The sequence below is a fragment of the Microtus oregoni genome, unplaced genomic scaffold, assembly GCF_018167655.1.
Source record: "Microtus oregoni isolate MIOR12 unplaced genomic scaffold, Mior012 000024F_ref0000369, whole genome shotgun sequence".
Lineage (NCBI taxonomy): Eukaryota > Metazoa > Chordata > Mammalia > Rodentia > Cricetidae > Microtus > Microtus oregoni.
In genome coordinates, this window is record NW_024543083.1 from 23,225,151 (window position 1) to 23,246,194 (window position 21,044).

Here is a 21,044-nt window from a genome sequence, read left to right on the forward strand (position 1 = left end):
TCCATAACTGGGTTTATTTATAATCTTAATTTTTGAGGGTCAGATGAGATGCTCCCTTAGAGGAAACATTAAAACTCAGACATTTCCTGCCTATTCCTTTTGCTTTTAGCTGTGGAGGTTTCCTTTGTCTCCCTCTCCAGCAAAATATACTGGCTAATATGGGTGCAAAGCAATGAATATAACCATGAGCTGCAAGCTCCAAATACATATACCAAAATAATCATTCCCTTGGTTAAGTTGACCTTATGGGCTATTCTGTAAGTAACCTGGAAATCTCACAAGGTTATGGTCAGATAAACAACTATGAATCAAAGTTTCACTCAATTTTCTCTCATGAAGTACAAACTGGAAGAAGGTCTACATATCAGAATTTGGGAAGCCTGTACCTGATTCTCTCTCTCTCTCGCGCGCGCTCTCTATCTCTCTCTCTCTTCTGTGTATGCAGAATGTTTTTTTAAAAAATAGTCTGGTTTATTCTTGAATTTTGGGATTATAACATAATTACATAGCAATCAACTTTCTGAATACCATTTCTGATCAAAATTATTGTTGAATTAATTTTAAAAGTACTCTGAGTATTGGTTATAAACTTTGTGGAAGAAGCTCTCTTAACCCTAACTTTTTGTATTTTTGAAAGAAAACAGTATTGACTACTAATGACTGTATGTTAGTATCTAAATGTACCTAAAATTAATAATTATGATAATTTGTTCCCAAGTCTTCTTTTCTATAATCACTTAAAATTTGATTTAAAAAATCCATATTAGAACTTGAACTTGTAAGTCACAAATCATTGAAGAGGTAGATTTCATATTAACTTTTTTCAGGCTTTTGATTAATCAGTAACTAAGACATTTTCTTTCTTCCTTTTATATTTCTCATACAATGTCTTTTCTCTTCTTTGGCATTGATTTCAAAATTCAATATTAAAATTGCCACATTTCAACTCAGAGTCTTTAGTATGGGTCTTTAGTTAAAAGTTCTGGGAGCTCTTCCAGAGGACCAAGGTTTGCTTCTAGCACCCACTTGCCATCTGAAAACCATCAGTAACTTCAAACTTGGAGGATCCATTGCCCTCTTCTGGCCCCCAAAAGAACTGTGCACACTGATTCATAGATGCATGTGAAGTCAAAATATCATAAAGAGAAGTTAAACATAAATCAATGAAATGTTAAAATATATTTCATCTGTATTAATTTATGTATATTACTACAAAACTCAGTGAGTAATGGGTTACAAAATATCTTACTTTCAAATTATAAACTATATAAACCTATTCATTACCTTATCTATACTATAAAGTAGAGCTAATTCATTTTCAAATATATATCATGAGGAAGAAAAAAACATGTAAAAATTAAAACGACTCCTGAAAGAAAACTGGGAAATATAAGTAATGGTCCTAATAAAATTACCTAAAAAAACAAGACAAATGCCCATTCTATCTGTGCCAGTCAGCAAGCCTCTGGACTTTTAATTTTCTCTCATTCTTTATATTTTAGGGTTTTAACTAGTATTTTCAAATTATAGGACTCACTAAAGGAAAGAAAAGGAGAAGTCACTTAGAACATTATTTGAGCTAATCTTGGCTGTCAACTTGACTGGATGTAAACCAACTCAAACACATAACCAGTGGGCAGAATGTGAAAGACATGAGACATATTCTTGATCATACGAGGAGAAATGGAAAAACCCATAAGTGTGAATGGCAATGTTTGGTGACAGCTCAGGTAAAAGAACATAGGGGAGGAAACTTTTCACCCTGTCGTCTTGTTTGCACTACTGCTAAAAAATTTATCTCTCTACCCAGTTGTGGTGGCATTTCTTTACCAAGTTTGAAACCATGTTCCTTGTTTTTCGTGGAGAACTGAAGATAAGCAGTTCTACAGAGATCCTCCTTCAGGGTCAGACTGGGACTTTGGACACATAAGAGCTCATGGCCTGATAACTACCAGATTCTAGTCTTCTTCAGTGTAAGAACTAGAACTAAGCAGACCACATTGTGTAAGACAATATACTGAATAACCCACCCCACACAATTCTTTCTGTCAGTTGTTTCTTTAGACTAATATAGATGTGTAAACAGTAAATACAACAAGATACACAGGGAAAACAATAGTACTTCTAATAGTTTTTTAATCACATATTCTAAATAATAGTATGAAATAAAAGATAATTGAGTGTTTCATAAAAAAACAAAAAGCATATTCTTAAATATTGCATGCAAATGAATTTTTCAAAAACCACCCAAATCTGAATGACTTTAAACACAAATTTATGCTTACTTTGTTATTCAATTAAACAAATTAATATTACTTAAATATTTAAAGTCAAAATTTTAAATTTTAAGAGTATGCTGAGGCATTGCTGATATTTCTGTTTCCAGGTCCTGGTAATAATCAACAGTTTTCATTAATTTGATTTTAAATTAAATTACAAAGTGTATTATAACCTTACTGTTGAAAAGAAAGTGTTAATTTAGAACAGCTATTCTGCATTGAATAAATCATGAAGCATCAACAAATTTGAAAACACTGTAGGAAATAAAAGTTAAAACTATCTAAAGGAAAACACATTCTTAAATGAATAATTAGACATGATGAAAAAGTTATTTGTTTTAAACCTTTGCTCATATATCAATGATTTAATGGACTTGATAAATTCTAAATTTTGAAAAAAAAGCAAAGTTCTAAATGCATGTCTCCATCTAATTGATAAGCTCATCTGCACATAATAAACCTTTTAGAACAGGGGACATCACTATTAATTGCTGTTTAATAGGGCCAATAAATCATTGAACTATATTGATTACATTAGAGTCAAGAGAGATTAGTAGTAGCAGAGGCAGCACAAAAACAAGTGGAAATAAAGTATAAAATAACCAAGACATATTATAAAGCAACCCCTAGACTGAAAGATAAAGAACATCTCTATGGGAATGCGCTATAATCTCTCTTAATCATCAAGGTTTCACTAACCAAAAGCTGGCATCTCAAACTGGCTTGATGAAACCTAACAAAATTAAAACTTGATGTAGAAAGACTTCCAGCATCATTTTTAAACCAACAAGAAAGACAACATTAGTCTCTGCCATTTTAGGAGGAAACAATACAAAGTAGAATAACACAATATCCTTTAGAATAATTTGATAGAAATCTTTAATCCTCTATTGAATTTAGGAAGTGTTTTAATGTGACTGAGATCATAGAAGTCTTAATATTTATACTTATCTTCACTAAAATATCAGTGTTCACAGTGGGGGTTTGTAGAACAATTGTAGAGCACATAATAATAATAATAAACAATAATGTTAATAACAATAATAATAGCTACTTTATAGTTAAATGAAAGCCATAAAAATGGGTTTTGCTAGTTTGAAATAACAGTAATAATATCTTAAATAAATAACCCTTTTAAAGTTAGAGTGAAAGAGTTACCTTTTGTTATTAAAATAAATGACATCTGTAACTTTTTAGTCTTTCTTGATCAGACTAAAATAAACATCTGTGGTTATTTTCAAAGCACAATGAAAGTCTACACAGACCCTGTTGTGTTCACAAACACCTGCCCATCACAAGAGTATCATTTTCCTTTCCAAACTACACTTAATTTTAATTCTGGAAGAATTAGGATCATCATTAACTACCTTTATGTTAGTCATTTTCCTGTCTGTCCATCAAAAGAAGAAAAACTCTGTGTCTACAATTGAAACGACCAAATAACTAAGGCCTCTGACCTTGCCAAGGCCTGATGTCTCTGTCTACCATTTGTCATTTGATCTGAGCTTGTCAGCAAACAGATGTCTCCGTTAGCCTCTGGCGCTCTCCGAGTCACTGGGGCAGCTGTTGCTATGACATCTGACGAAGGTACAGACTGTGATGATAATGTGATTTGTAGGTCCATCCCCATTAAGTGCTTGAGAGTGTAAAACAGGAGTGATGCATTCCCTACTAATTTGCTAATGCCTATCTTAAAACATGCTTTTACTTAAGTATAATTTCCTGTGCCAAATATATATATATATATATACATACATATATATATATATATATATATATATATATATATACACACACATATACACACTCATACCCATATAATTCCTTTCTTTAAAGTGCCTCTCAGGATCATTTATAGGGAGTTGATCTGGGCCTGGAAAATGCATCTCTTCGACATTTGAACTTTGAATGTTAATTTCATGAGCAAAGATAATACATCTTCCAACAGTCTCACATCTTTAAAGTCCAATGTGTCTAATTATCACCTGTGCCTTTCATATCTGATATATACACAGAAGATAATTTATTGGACTAATATTAGCATAGGGACTCTAATACGCTTTAGTGAATCTAGAATAGTCAATAAAACTTTCAACCTGGCAGAATGAAATAGAGAGCTGTATATCATATTTGAGTAGATACATGTGTGCTTGTGCTATCCAACAGCCATTCAACATTTAGTAAGCACAAAGTTTTCCTACATGAGCACATGAAATGTGCATAGAAGTGTTCAGACAAAGACTAAGCATCTTAACTTTGGATTGTTGGAGTAATTTTTGGTCTTGCCATTGCTTCATTTTTTTATAATAATGTTCAAAATGAAAACTAGTTGAAAATATGTTATTGATTTTCTTTAAGATAAAGATAGCTTCTTGAAAAATACTACTTATTATTTTGGGACTGGATAGATGGCTCAGCAGTTAAAAGCACTGGCTACTTTTCCAGAGGTCCCAGGTACAATTCCCAGCATCTACATAGCAACTCACACCTGTTCCCAACTCCTTTTCAAGAGGATCCAGCACCCTTCCACAAATGTACATAAAATAAATACATGAGTATTTGAAAAAGTTCAGTTAATACCAGAAAACATGACTATGAGAAATGAGTTAAAATTAAGGGTGCATATATAGTTAATCTACTTCTCTAAATTCTATAAGAATATATTGAAATGGGAAGCGGTTGTGGGGACGAGGCAGAAATCCTTAATAAATAAATAAATTAAAAAAATAAAAAAAGAATATATTGAAAATAACAAGCTTGAAAATACATAGATGTGATAATTTGCTTTGGTACACTCAACCACACAATCTCTCAGTCTTCAGAGTTCTAATGCCATCACTGAATATAAAGTTTATCAATTATCCAGTCTCAAGCCTCCTCTGTAGAAATGCAGCATAACAGGCAGCATAATGAAGCATCTATTATTCTGATACCAGTGTTAAATAATTGCAAAGAGAAAAGTTTGTTTGCTCGTAGATATATGTTCATGGGTATCAAAGAGATCATTTTTTTATAATATCAAATATCCTATATTTAATAAATCTAAAACTTCAGAGATAAAAATTTCTACTCTTGGGTTAAAATGCACAAACTCTAGGTTCTCTTCCTATGGTGAATTAGTGTGACGTACCTTGAAGTGTGTTCAGATTTTGGTCTTACTCTTTTAACTGTAAAAGGGACACATGTGATGTTTCTGTATTGGAACTCCCTGATTGTCCTGCCGCATGCTGCGTACCCTGTGATGCTTGTGACAGTCTCTTAAAAATGCTCATTCCTAAGCAGCAGTCCCATGGTAGTTCAAGAATGACTCTAAGCGACTGTAAAACCATATTTCTAGAACACACACATGTGTGTGTGGTTGGTGTGTCTGTGTGTCTGATGTATATTTTATGTGTTTGTGGCATGAGTAAGTGAATGCATTTGTGACCATGCCTCTGTGCACTAATACCAAGGCTTTGGGATGTCTTCTACCACTCACCACCTATTCCCTCTAGACAGGTTTTCTCACTGAATTGGAGGTTCAGTTTTGTCTAGGCTAGTTGGCCAGCAAACTCAGGACTTGTTTGACTTTCACTAAACTATTGGGCTACAAGCATGCAGACTCATGCGTGGAGTTTTGTGTACATGTCTGAGATTCATAGTCAGGTCACCCTACGAGCAGAGCAAGCACTTTTACCCTCTGTTTCATCTCCCTAGCCCCTAAGGCACACTTTTTAGGAAGAGTAATTGAATGAGCATTTAACTGAAAATCAATGGCATATTTGAACAGGGCTATTTGCTGTGAACCTCTGTCTTTGCTTTATACAAAATAATGTTTACTTTAACTTTGGACTTTGATTCTTTAAATAAATTCATAGTATAATTGTTGATGTCATTTTCTCTCTAGATAATGCAGTTTAAATAGCTATATGCAGCATTCATTAGCTGACTTTAAATAATTGCTTTGCATAACATTCAATCTCACATGACTACAGGGTCTAATAAAAATCCCTCTTAAGTACACCGCAAAAACAAGTAGAAAACCAGTGAATTGCTTATCCCGATACAGCCACAAGAGGATTGTCAGAGCTGTGCTGATGTCAGAGACTATGTGGTAAGTGAGCCTGAGACAAGTATCTATGTGATTTTTTTTCTTTGACACTAAAAACAACTGAGAGTGAGTATTAGTAGTTACACACTCTCCTAGTAAAGGCAGAAAAGCTTGGGTTGGTGATATGTCCCTGGTAAAACATTGTCATAGCATATGGGAGGATTGAGACTCTTCCTCCAGTACTACTAAGTGAAATGCATATTTTTAAATGAAAGGATTTTTCACTCTTTAAAATATACATGGGAAGTAGAAAAAGACAATATCTCCTGTATAAATTGGGAATATGGGGATCTTGGGGGAGGATTGAAGGGGAGAGAGGTAGGGAGGGAGCAGAGTAAAATGTAGAGTTCAATAAAATTCAATAAAAACAAAACCCATTGCCTTAGATTTAGTGGGATTATAATTTGGACTATCTGACTTTGTTTGTATTCTCTCAGGGATTATAAAATTTAACTTGCAAATATTAGGATGAAAGAGCTGATCTGAGTGGTGTGGAAGTCCAGTTTAACTTTGAATAAGACTTTAAATATATCTGAAAATGATCAGTTAGATACATAATAGATTTTATTATGTCTTCACCCAGTGGCAATGAGAGAGAAATTTGTGATGCTTTTGGTACTATTGTACAATGGTACTACCGTGAAGAATGTGCTCAACAAAGATCATGTCTTACATTCAGTCATGAGGAGAAACAAAGTTGAACACACATTAAATTAACAGTGCAAGCAGAGTCTCAGAGTCTTCACTATGAAGTTGTGATAAAGGAGTGAAAAGCAGACTAATACAAAATATGGCTGGAAGTAGCCTTTTGCTCTAGACATGATGGTGAAAATGGTACTTGATTTGACTGAAGACACCAGGATTAGCATTGATTTCACGTCTCTTATGACAATACATTCCTAAATCCTGGCAACATCTGCAGTTTTAGTGAAGCAGACTCTCCATGACCCTTGAGGTAATAAAAATAGAGAAAGTGATGATGCTCAACACGGTGAGAGATGTACTGGGTAGCATCAGGTAAATGATTACTAAGAATCAAAGTGAAGGGCTCTAGGTAAGCTCTTAATGCTGATAAAGAATGAGAAGCCCAGAGAAAGTGACACAACAAAAATCTTAACAGATGGTAAGTCCCCTTAATCAAGCAAATTAAGGGATCATACATTAAAAACAAGAGAGTTGGTTATTTGACACACACTGTAATTAAAATGGATATATTGCTTTCAATAAATGTTACAGGGCAGATTAGCGTTACCCGTGCCAACTACATTTCTGAATCTGCTTCTCAGGCTTATAATTAAAATCCTAAATTATTACTGCTGCAAATTAACAATTTTAATGTAGTGTAGACATTATAATCATCGGCATTTAGTTTCTTTTTAAATGGTTTTCCTAATGCAAATTTAAACAATAGTCACCTTAGTAAGCAGCAGATAAAAGTGGCATCAGCCTTGTCTGAGCAATCTGTGCGAGGCAGACTGCTCCAAAGTGTTCTCCCCAACAAGGAAGAATGCTCGGCTCAAAAGGGAAGGGTAGAGTCTTCAAGGGAACACTGTGCAGTCTCATCCAAAGCAATAGGGCTTAAATACAGCTTACAGAGTTTTCCAACTTACAAAAAAGCAGTGGATTGTCCTGCATAGTGCTTTAAACTTAGTGTGTGCAGTCTGGGAGCCCAGAAGCCAGATGTTAGCCCCTGGGATTCCAGCAAGGTTCCCAGAAATGGACACCTGACTTCACATAATTCTCATGGCATGAGAAATGTCTTTTCTCTACATCATTTGTTATACAGAAATGAATTTTAATGCATGCATTGTGTGTTCATACTTTCATCAATTATACTTGAATCACACTTGCTGAGCAATGTAGATATAAAAGACTGGTCTGAAATGTTTGTTTCTAAACCTCTCTTTTGAATTCTTTGTCTCCTTCTAGAACCTTCTCAACTTTCCTAATGCTATGACCCTTTAATACTATTCCTCATGTTGTGTGTCACCACTGTTGTTTTAGATACACGTTGATGTGATTTCTACAGCATTCTAGACATCATACAGAAAAGTTCCATGATCATAGTTGGAATATATATAATAAAATGGTATTGTGAAACTTTCAGTTAAATGGATACTACTTAAAAAAATCTTCCTGAATGAGGTAAATTAGATCCAGAAAAATCAAAAATCGTATGTACTCACTCGTAAGTAGATAATAGTGATTGAGTAAATGCTAATCAATGTACAATACACAGGCCCATAGAGGTTAAGTAATAAGGAAGGTTCTGGGAGGATAAGAAGATATCTCTGGGAAGAACAAATAGATTTTGCTGGTTCAACTGAGCACAGGTGGGAACGAGAGTGGGAGGGATCAGGTGGGTTTCAGGGAGGGATAGAGTGTGGGAAGGTGCAGCTGGAGTTGGAGGGCATTGTGGAACTGTATGGAAACCTAGTACAGTGAACAGTTCCTGAAATCCATGAATATGAACCTAGTAAGACTCCTAGTGGTGAAAAATATAGTCTGAACTGGCTATCTTTTGTAGTCAGTCAAGGCTTCCTGTGTTGGTATTTGGTTGCCTTCAGTTGAGTTGTTGGCTGAGAGGATCCCATAGAGATCACTATACAAACCCAGGCTGATTCTAGTACAGAGGGACACTCTCCAAAAACTGACAGCAGATCCTCATTGCAGAGAACAACATCCACACAGTTCCTTGAATATAGAGAGGTGAAGCTGGTGCCTGGTTGGAGCCTGTGTCCATATGTTCTACCTTCTTTGGTGCAGGAACGTACTCTGTAAGCTACAAAAAGAGAAACCTAGTCACCAATCTTTTCCCTACAATCTGTCCTGTCTTCAAGATATGCTGGGGCAATGGTGGCATAGACTTGTGGGACTGCCTACACATATCAGGTTTACTTTAATGCCCAAGCTATGAAAGTGAGTCCATGTCTTATACAACTAGAATGACCAGGGACTGAAGACTGGACATCCCAGAGACCTAGGGTAGCACCAAACAGCACAGTCAAAAAGTATCAATGAATTGATTCCTAATGTTTTGTTAGACATGCCTTGTCCAGTATCACCACAAAGTCACTCCCCAGCAGCAAATGGGATCCAGGGCAGAAACCCACAGACAGACATTATGCATGAGAGAGTCTAAATTGGAGGACTCCTTTTGGTTCCTCCCCTCAGAGATCAGGAAACGCCATAGAAGAGGGCATGGAAAATTGTAGGAGTTTGAGGGAATAGAGGGTACCATGAGAATATTGCCCACTGAACAAACTAAGCAGGTTTCCTATTAGGCTCACAGAGACAAGCTACAAATCATTCTTTATTATGAAGCTTCTGATGGCTGCATTAAGCTTATATAGAGATGGATATAGATTGAGTGAAGAATGAATGAGAGAGTTTGAAGAAGTAGGAAAAGACTGATACATATGACTCAAAATGAAGAAGCAAATATACAGCTGCGAGGAAAATGAGAAAACTAAAAGTTAAGTTTTTCTAATATGATTTACATATTAAAATGTGTTACTGAATTATTATTCACTGAAATAGTGTGAAAAAGTATGTAAACATAAGGGCTCTCTGCTGATCAACAAAGATGTAACGTGGAACCATTTGAGGTTCAAATTAAAACCTTAAAAGCATTAGTTTGGGGGGCTCATGTGTTGATGGAGCTGTGGGCCTGCTTTTCATTCTGCCTGGCCCCCGCATGGCTAGATTATGCCCCGAAATAACAACACACAAATTGTACTCTTTTAAACACTGCTTGACCCATTATATCTAGCCTCTTCTCAGCTAACTCTCTCACCTGGATTAGCCCATTTTTAATAATGTGTGTAGCACCCCAAGGTGCGCTTACCGGGAAGATTCTAGCCTATGTCCATCCTGGGTCGAAGCTTCATTGCATCTGCCCCAGAGAGGAGAGCTATTGAGTCTGAGCTCACTTCCTCTTCCTCCCAGCATTCTGTTCTGTTTACTCCACCCACCTATGTTCTAAGCTATGAGGGCCAAGCAGTTTCTTTATTTTTTAACCAATGACCTTCCTCCATCACTCATGGGTAATCTACATCATTTTATAAATCTTCTTCTTCCTTCCTCCCTCTCTAATTTGAAACATTTCTGTCATCCTAAATATATAGGGAATATAATTTTATATGTATAAGAAATATAATTTCCTGTCTCCTGTAAATCATGCATTCACTTGTCATTTACATTAAACTAGTGAAAATTGCATTCTATTTGAAACTCTCTCTAGACTTCAAAGAGGGAATATTCCAAAACCATGAAGTGATGGATCATAGAATAACACCATTATGTTTCCTAAAAGCACAAAACCTTTGCATATATTATTCCTAAATTCAGAGTGGATGCTGATATATTTTCTTTGCAAGCTGTGAATAGCAGTTTTTGAAACTTGATATATTCAAGGGTTGCCTGAACTCACCAGTGCTGCTTTCATTAAAATATGACTTATATACTTCTACCATAATCATCTGAGAAAACCATTATGCCCATTTCTGCATCAGTATATCCTTACATAAAATGATACAGGAGACATGTACTCGTATTTTGAGTACTTACATTATGGAGTGTGTGTGCTGCTAGTCTCACCACCTTTTATTGGACATGTTTGATAATATGATGCAAGAGAAAAGCACAGTACTTTGGTGTATGGAAATTCTTGTAGTTTCATCTCTTGGCTTATACCTTGCTATCTTTAAAAAAAATGTGGTTGGAGAGATTGCTTAGCAGTTAGGAATAATTTCTATTCTTGCAGAGAATCCAGGTATACTCCTTAGCACCCAGATTTCTTGGCAGCTCACAAACACTGTGACTTCAGTTTCAAGGAAACTGACTTGTCTTTCCCCTCCATGAGCAGTAGGCATATAGGTGGTGTTCATACATACATACCTGAAAACACTCATAAACATAACATTAAAAAAATGAAATTCTATAAACATTCACTATTTTGATATTTTATTTGTGTACTGTTTGAAATTGGGTTGAAAGTATAATAATAAAAAAGGAGTTACAAGAGACAAAAAACAAACACTATATAAAGTGATAATAAAATTAAAATTTGTTAATTTTACAAAAGTGATTGACTCAAACATTTTGGTTTTATTTGTGCTTCAAGTCACTTTTTACACCTGTTTAGTAGTCTGCAATAATCACAAGGTTTTGAATATATATAGTAGTTTTTAATATATCTGCTGAATTTCTTTGAATAATGACTTTTTCACCTTTGTCAAAATATAAATACATACAAGGAGCACTTGATTTAAATATGTATTCTTCTTTTAAGTCTTTTATTATCAATTGTTTGCAGGGTCACATGGGTGCTATGGTACAAGTATGGAGACCAGAGATAACCTGCAAGAGTTGGTTCTCTCCTTCTACCATATGTGACCCAGGGATTCAACTCAGATCATCAGGCTTGTGTGCAAACATATGTATCCACTGAGATATTTTTCTGGATCCATAATCTTCTTTGCAAAGAAATATTCATCTAATAACTGTAAAATGCTGAATATTTATTATGCTTTTTATTAAGTACACTGCATATTGAAGTGCTAAGGAAATGTCTACATTAAATTATATCCCTTAATATGAAAGATCAATGATACTTATATTTAAGTGAGTTTATTATTTATAAATAAAGTGTCTATAATGTTCACATAAATTATGATGCTGTGAGATACATACACATTGTGGAATGTCCAAAGTAAGGTAATTTATAGATTTGTTACTTAGTGGTCTCAAGATTTTCTAGTGAACACTAAAAATTCCACACTTAGCTATGAGACCTGGTTTCTCTGTGTAGCTCTGGCTGTGCTGGACTCACTCTGTATACCAGGCTACAATCTGTAGACCAGCATTAATCTCAGAGAATTGCATGCCACTGATCCCTGTTGGGATTAAAGGGAGAGGCCTTTGCTCTTCTTGGAATTCAAGGTGCATAAAGGTTGAAAACAAGATCATATCTTTGTACCTCAGACTTAAAGAGGAACAGGACAGAAGAAAAGTTAGATGTTGCTGCTTTGTAGATCAGCTCTCCTTGAGTGACTAACTCAACCAGTTCCACAAACTGTATATCAAGTATTCAAATACATGATCCTACAGAGGATTATTTCTCATTCAGACCACAAAAATTTCTGAGTGCAAAGGTAAACAGGTAAGCCAAAGTAAAGGAAAGAAATGGAAACCAAAGGTGATGACAGGTTTTCATCCTGTGCCCAAGTGAAGAGCAATGTTTTTGTGCAGATTAATCCTCTAATTGTATGTTCCTGTTTGTGTCTTACAGTCAAGGCCCAGAAACAGTGGGGGTACTTGTGCCATAGTTCTTGTGACTCAAGTGTATCACATATGCTCTGTTGTTTTTCTAGTCTGCTATCTTAATATGGTAGTCTCCCAGAAAGGCTGAAAAAAAATATAGAGCATCTTCATTTCTTGTCTTTCCTTTTTCAGTGAGGGTGAGCCTGTTATTTCCTGGGTGAGGTGCAGCCATATCCCTCTGGATTAACAAATCATCACTCAGGATTATTAAGTCTGTGGTGTGAGTTAGCAATGTATCACACATTGATACCAACCCCAGACTGTCTCTGCTCAACATCACTCTGATTCTCCTGCCAGTAGGAGATTGAACCTTGATGAGATGTTCCAGTGACTTTCTTTGACTTGACCAAGAGAGATAGGTTGTCACTTTGCAATTTCCGAGGCCAGGCTGAGAAGCCAAAAAGATTTTTATTCTCACTCTTTGGAATGCTCTATGAGAGGAAGTTTTCCAGTGATATAAATGCAAATGAATATAGACTCAGATGCCACCATAAATCCATTGCATGAACAATCAAGCAAGAGAGAGCATGCTAACTTTGAGGTTGGATGGAGCCATATCTGCACCAAGGTAAAACAAGAATAGAGCCCATCCAACCAAAAGACAAAAACTTGAGAAAGATTAATTCATAGCTAAGTAGTAAAGTCATCAAAAAATATGTTTGAGGACAGTTTCTCCACACACACCCCATGCTCATTCACTCGTGTGTGTGTGTGTGTGTTTGTCTGTGCATGTGTGTTTGTATTCTTTATAGAATTCATTTTACTATATCAAAACCACACCTAGTTATAATAACTAAAATAATTTTTGCCTTCAGAACTGAACCTTGAGGTGCATTTGAAGTTACAGAAGAAAAATAACAATATTTGACAGTGACAGTTGTTTTTCCAAAGAAAAAAAATGTAATTTTCAACTGAATACAAATAAATATATTTACAAATATTATATACATATATATGTTTGGTTTTTGTAAAAAGAAATTATGCTATCAAATTTATAAATGATTCATTCTTTAAATAATATTTGTATTAGAAAATATGTATCTATAATTTATTTATATAATTGTACAATATGCACCTGTAGCTATATATAAATAATATATTCTTAATAAAAATTATAGAAATATTAAGTGTTCAACACTACATACAAATACATGAGTCATACTAATTTGACTCATTAGCTTTTATATACATACATATATAACAAGAATTCAAGAAGTTGGTGTGAATTTGAGAAGGAATAAGGGCACAAGAAAGGTTGGAGCAGGGAAAGAGAAATGGAAATGATTTAAATGCAGTGTGCCGGTAGGCAATTCCAAAAAACCTTTAAAAATATTTTAAAGCATTTACTTATCTATGACTAGTCTTACTTTTCATAAAAGATGCTATTCAGTTTCTGGTTTAAAAATATGTATATTCAAATTATTATTAGATCCTGCAGTTGATATTCAGTTGTTTATAAATTATATGTAAAAATATTTTCACATCCATAAACATACTGTTTTAATTTTTAAGATTTCAAAAGAAAGTAAATGGTACTTTCTGTTATAACCTAAATTCTCCAAGTAGTTACAATGTGAAATGTATTTTGTTACTGTTGACAATACTTTTTTTTAGTGCCTTCTTGCTCATATCCTTTTGTCAAAACACAATTCATTTTACTATTGCTTTCCCAAGAGTTCTTGTCACATAATTACTATTGATTTTATTTTAAGTGCTATGGCTAATTCCACTTGGTCTGTTTTGTCATTTACTTAGAAAGCAAAGGCACACTTATATCTGTAATATCTGTTGATATTCACTGATGTTTTCATTATTAATTTTGCCTCACTCTTCCTATATTCTTGACTTTCCACTCTTCTCCAACCCACACCTTTCCGAAATGGTCACCTTACAGAATATTTCAAATATAGCCTGCATTCTCCAAATTGCTTCAATTGTATCTGCCCTAGACTTTACATTACTATGAATTTCCATAATTCATAATTCCAAATGTCTGAAAATTACTGCTTAAACATTATTTTGTAGTCATTATTTCATTTCAACAGCTGGTGCCATATAAAATATATTTCTAAATCAATTAAAGCATTTGGCTTAGTTAAGGCTCATTTGGTTGCCATGAATAGAGATAAATTTGACCTTGTTTGAACAAAATCAAAGCCTAGTCTATGGAATGAGAGGTACGCCATAATACTGAACCAGATGATATCTGGCAAGCTTCCTGATACAGAAAGGAAACTTTGAGATTGCTTCCTCGTGGAATAACACTGATCACTTTTACGGCTCTCTTCATTCTGGTCTTTTCATTTTCGTCAGTCAGTCATGGATTCTTCACTTGTGTCACTGTTTGGTTTGTCTAGAAATAGCCACAAAATGGTCCCCAGAGATTCTGAGTTCATGTGAAATCACACATTTGCTATGGCATCTGTGTAGAATAACTCTTCTATGCACAGAATCTTTATAGGCAGGCTGTGTTCATATCTCAGCTCTGCCACTTGTCAGCTGGGTAAAATTCAGTGAACTTCTCTGTTTCCGAACTGTTTTGTAGTGAACTGACATAACAATTTTAAATCCAAATTTGTTTCTATAAGCATTCGTTATTTTCTATGTTGTAGATCTAATTCATTCATCATGTCATTAACAAGCTGATGAGAAAAACTCATTAAGTTAGCAAGTACATCAGCTTTTTTGTGTTAGTCTGCTTTAGCTAGAGTAACAACTAAAATCCTACAGTGTCTGGAAAAAAGCAATCTTCTTGATCACAGGGCCATAACATTCTTGTTCTGTGCTGAATTCACTCAAATAAACTCAGCTTGTAATAATACCTTGGAGTATTCTTCTAGAACTAAGGCTAAAATGATGGTTCTCCTTGGGCCCTTTACTAGAAAAGAAACCAGAGGACACAATGAGTCTTTTGAAATAAATGTGATTGATAGATCTAACAAGTTACCATTTGGTGATTTCTTACTGGAGGCTTAGTTCCTTTACAGAAATTGTCCATAGAGAAAAGAAATATTGGGAACAAGTTCTTGATCCCTCTAGAATAAGTTTCATGACCTTGATTCCAAGTGGCTGGATCCATACTCCTGTTTGTATCATATTCTTTCATGTTCTCTTTTACTCCAGATTCTGAGAGTAATGTTTACTGTCAGCAGTGTGACTGATATGAACATGTCAATGTCTTTTAATTACATTGTTTGCTTGTTCATTTTCAAAAAGCAAGTCTTTTGAAAAAATACTGTTTATTGAGTCCATTTTGTTCTAGAGCATGTTTTGACTTACTGATCAGTGCCAATCCATTCTTTACTCGGGTTAATGAAAAAAATAAAAAAAAGATTTTAAAGCCAGAAGATAGATAGAAGGACTGAACAATACTATATTTAGTATATGACAGAACATTCAAAATTGTGATCCCACAATAGATATGACTGTTTACCTAAGACTGGGCCGGTCAACAGGCAATAAGGGATCTCGGTGGCTCATGGGGCTATATCCCTTACAGATGAGCAACTGGTCACTGAAGGAATACGAGGAAGGAGTAGTCACTGTGTTTAATTGTTTACCCATGAGTGAGTCATCCAAGCTGCAAGGGATAGTTTTCCACACAGTGTCACTTCTACAACCTAGATTAAACGCAATAGGACAATCAAAACAAAACAAAACAAAAAGACATGAATATGAAGAAGACATTTGTGTGGAAGACTGAGGTTTGGAAAGCGTGTCAGGAATATAAAATAAGGCTGCAATGAGAGTAACCAGCATACAGTACATTCATGTATGAAATGTCAAATAAAGTTTATTTAAAATAATTTTAATAAAGAATACTATTAAATTTAAGCAAAGATTACTCATAGTATCTAAACCAAAAATTGTTCATTATCCTTTTTTAAAAAATAAAAAAAAATGTTTGTTTCCTTATGATATTAGACATTCAGAGAAATGCTAAAATGTATCTTTTCTGGATGTAATATATATATATATATATATATATATATATATATATATATATATATATTCTAGAGAATGCAAAAACTGTAATGATGTTCTTCTTCCCTAGTTCTTTGCTATCATTCATCAGCTGGCGGAATACTCACTTTAAATATTAATTCAGTCTGTCAAAGTTTTCAGTTCTAGGATTGTACATTGTCCCATCCCACCATCGAGTCCACACCACATTCAGCCATAGGTCAAAAGATCCTGAAAATGTCCATGAAATCTGTCACATGTATGATTAACCCTGTTCCAGCATTCCATTCAGACAACACCTGAGGCCATATTCTTTTTTAATTTTTTTTCTAGTATCCCATTCTCCTTTCCTGCCTTTTTTCAAAAGGAAGTCTGTCTATAAATCATCATGCAAAGATTATGTTCCAAGTCTCTCTCCAAGGACTATACTCTAAGGGAAAAAAAGAAAATATGTATTAAAGACATGGAGAAGTTTCTGTATCTGATTATACTTTCACCTGGAGAAGTAAAGTAATCAGTTCTTCTGGTCTGTATGTTTAAAGATTAAGAGAAGCTTTTATTTTGATGTAGCTTTGTTATTTAGTGGTCAGAGACAGGTGAATATATGTCCATATACTTAAGATAATATTAGAATTAGAATTCATATCCATCTCTTAGAAAACAAGTACCAAAAGTTTAAGTCTTCAATGAAATGACACTCTCAACAAACTATATCATGAAAACAAAAGATATATTATTCAAATTACAAAATGTACAGAAGTATATAGGTAAAATTGTGTTATAAAGCCAATAATTTATAAAATCTATTTTATTAGTTCTTCTAAATATTTTACATAAGAAATTATCTGTGAGTTTATTGTACATAAATTTAATTTTATGATTAATTTTTATTGCAATACAGATATATTTCCAAATACAGCATGTGCCTGCCTAATACAGAAATGGAAAGAAAATGTTCAGACTCAAATTGGAGAATTTATAGTACATACTTACTGTTTCAGTCACTAAACAATTTCACTTTCTTTCAATAAGCATAAGATTCCCATCAAGAAATGGTTAGTAGTGTTTTTTACCAGACAATTAATGTTGTTACAAATAATAAGAAAGAAGCTAATGCAATTATTTAAGTTGTTTTTTTTTCCTATTTCCCATGATAGGTTTTTAACTATATCAACTAAGCTGATCATCTCATTTGGCATCAAATCATAAATATAATGTGGAATGGGATATAAGATGCTGTAAGGGCTTTGGATGGGAACCAAGAATAACTTGACTTAAGTACATGAGGATCAACAAGGAGGAAAGCTTCTGCTCAGTATTTATTGGAACAGCACATTAGATACCAAATTGTTTGTGTTCCCATAGTGATCTTTCCTGTGAGAAAATTCCATGTGCTATAAAAGCACGTGGTATTTATTTTTCAAATAAAGCATAAGCAGGTAAAGAAAACAGAAGTCTGGTTGATTAAAAGAAGTATGTTGCCTCATCTCTGTTTAGATGAGCCTGTCTCTGTACCTTATCTTCACATTGCACTAATCTACTCTTAACTGATTTCTAATTGCATTTTGAACTGCATTTGTATTCAACTGCTGGAAAAGTTGGTTATCTAGAAAGCTCTGTTGGCTGCATTAGACCTTACTTCTCTGCATGCATGGGTCATTTACATGAGAAATTTCCATCCTTATCTGCAACCCTCATTATCCAAATTAAGTCTCTGACCTCCTTTCCATTTGGCTAATTAAGGTTTAATGATAACAGAATTCAGAATCTTCGATTTGTAAAAAAAAAAAAAAAAGAGTTAAGGTTCATGTTTTCCATGTAGCTTTATGTAGTAATATGAGCAGCGGGGCTGCGTCCCCATCACCCCAGCCGCCTGCTAGCTAGCTTATGCCCGAAATAACAACACACAAACTGTATTCATTTAAACACTGCTTGGCCCATTTCTATCTAGCCTCTTCTAGGCTAATTCTCACATATTGATTTAGCCCATTTCTAATCATCTGTGTTGCACCCCACGGTGCGCTTACCGGGAAGATTCTAGCCTACTTCCATCCTGGGTCGGAGCTGAATTCCATGTGCCTCACAGAGCAGAGCTTTGTGTCTGCCCTGGAGAGGGGAGCATGACATCTCTGAGCTCACTTCCTCTTCCTCCCAGCATTCTGTTCTGTTTACTCCACCCACCTATGTTCTAAGCTATGAGGCCAAGCAGTTTGTTTATTACTTAACCAATGAAATCAACAGATTGATATATGACACTCCCACATCACTTCCCCTTTTTCTGTTTAAACAAAAAAAGGAAGGCTTTAACTTTAACATAGCAAAATTACATATAACAAAACAGTTATCAAGTAAATATTACAATAATCTTTATCATAACTAAGGAAAACTATAACTATAACTATTCTTAACTCCATTAAAGACTCCAGAAAGATACAATATTACCTAAGCAAACACGAAATAAGCAACTTTCAAACTCTAGAAATGACAGAGACATCTCGCTGCCTGTACAGTCACCCAAAGTTCCTCTGTACCGTTGGGGCATCCATCTTCGGCCTACAGGCCCATAGTTTCCAGCAGACAGGAAATTTCAAAGGCAGTCACTATCTGCTTGTCCGGAAGAATGTCTTGCAGAGTCTTTCATGAATCAGGAACCCTGAAAGACCTTCTCACCTTTAGGCAAGTTTAGCAGTCCTCTCTCTGCAGGTTCTCTGTGTCCAGTTTATGCAATAGTCCAGGCAAGAACAGTCTCTTGCCCAAATGGCTATCAAACTCTATAAGGTGCCTCTTCGATGCCCATCTTCTTCTTGAAGTAGATTGGTGCTGCCAGGAGCAGAGTGTCTCATTGTCATGAAAAGTCCTAAGTTATTAAAACATTAAATGCCATATTCTGCAGTCTTTGAACGATATGAAGAATGTCTATCTAACTGAAATGTATCTCTATATATCTAGAAAATCTAACTAACATGACTACAAGCTTGACTATTACTGATGATTATCCATTAACCTATATTTCTTAATTCTACATTACATTTTTTAATGAACTACACAATCACAATAGCTTAATCAATAGCAGAAATATGCATATACATATAACAAAATTGGCATTAAATCTCTATCAATAAAGCAAAATCTATACTAATGCAAATTATTCATATCTATATCATATCCCCCTTTAAATGTTAAAGAACGTTTATAAACCATATTTGGGAACATGGGCACAGTTTTTTCTCTCCAAACTGCTTCCTGCTGAATGGGGGCATTGTTAATTAGGTCTTTCATGGTATAACCTGTGTGCTAGTTTCATCTCAGTTGGCAGTTGAGCGAAGCAATTTTCTGAAGATGTTCAAAGCAACCCTTCAGGAGGGCGTGGTCCATCAAACCATATCGGAATAGAAGAAATGAACAGGGTCTCATCCTCTGTGAAAACAAAATAAGAAACTCCTTTCCAAAGCATCATGTCCTTAGATCCAAATTTCAAAGTCAAGGCATTTTCAGAATATCTATGTTGGATTAGTTCAGCAGCATTTATAAACAAATATCTTTTAGCAGCTGTTGCTCCTTCCTGGGCACCAAAATGTAACAGCGTAAACGAATGCAGACAGATTGTAAATATATATATATATATATATATATATATATATATATATATATCTTTAATGGAGAAATAGACTTACAGAACCACCATTCCGGCAGAGACCAGGAAAGCAGACGCAGTGGCTGGGAGCATGCTCGCCAAATTTATAGGCAAACATTAGCCCGAGGTGAACACGCCCCATAAGGGGCGGGACTTATCTCTACAGCTTTATCAAAATCTAAGTAATTTCCAATGTATTTTATTTTATTTTCATGTTTTCTAGATGGTTTTTATTTCTTGTTTCTAATCATTTATCATAGATACTTTAGTATTTACTCACTGTGACTCAAAGAGTAAATTTAGTTTAGCAGTAACACTAATTTTGTTTACTAATTTTTAAACTTACATGGACTCCTCAGCTTTTTAATTATTCATTCAAAACATCACTTTTTGGTTTATTATGACACTGTTTATTCTCTATTTGTTTTTTTGAGACAAGGGTTTCTGGTCGTCCTGGAACTAACTCTATCGTAGAACCAGGCTGGCCTAGAACTCATAAAGATCAGTCTGCCTTGGCCCCCCAGCCCTGGAATTAAAAACACGTGGTACCACACCCAGCACTGTTTACTATCTTAAATAGCCAGGTGGTGGTGGTGCAGGCCTTTAATCCCAGAACTTGGGAGGCAGAGGCAGGTAGATCTCTTTAAGTTTAAGGCAAGTCTAGCAAAAAAGAGATAGTTTCAGGAGAGGCACCAAAGTTATTCGAAGAAACTGTTTCAAAAAATTTACATACATACATATGTATGTAAAATCC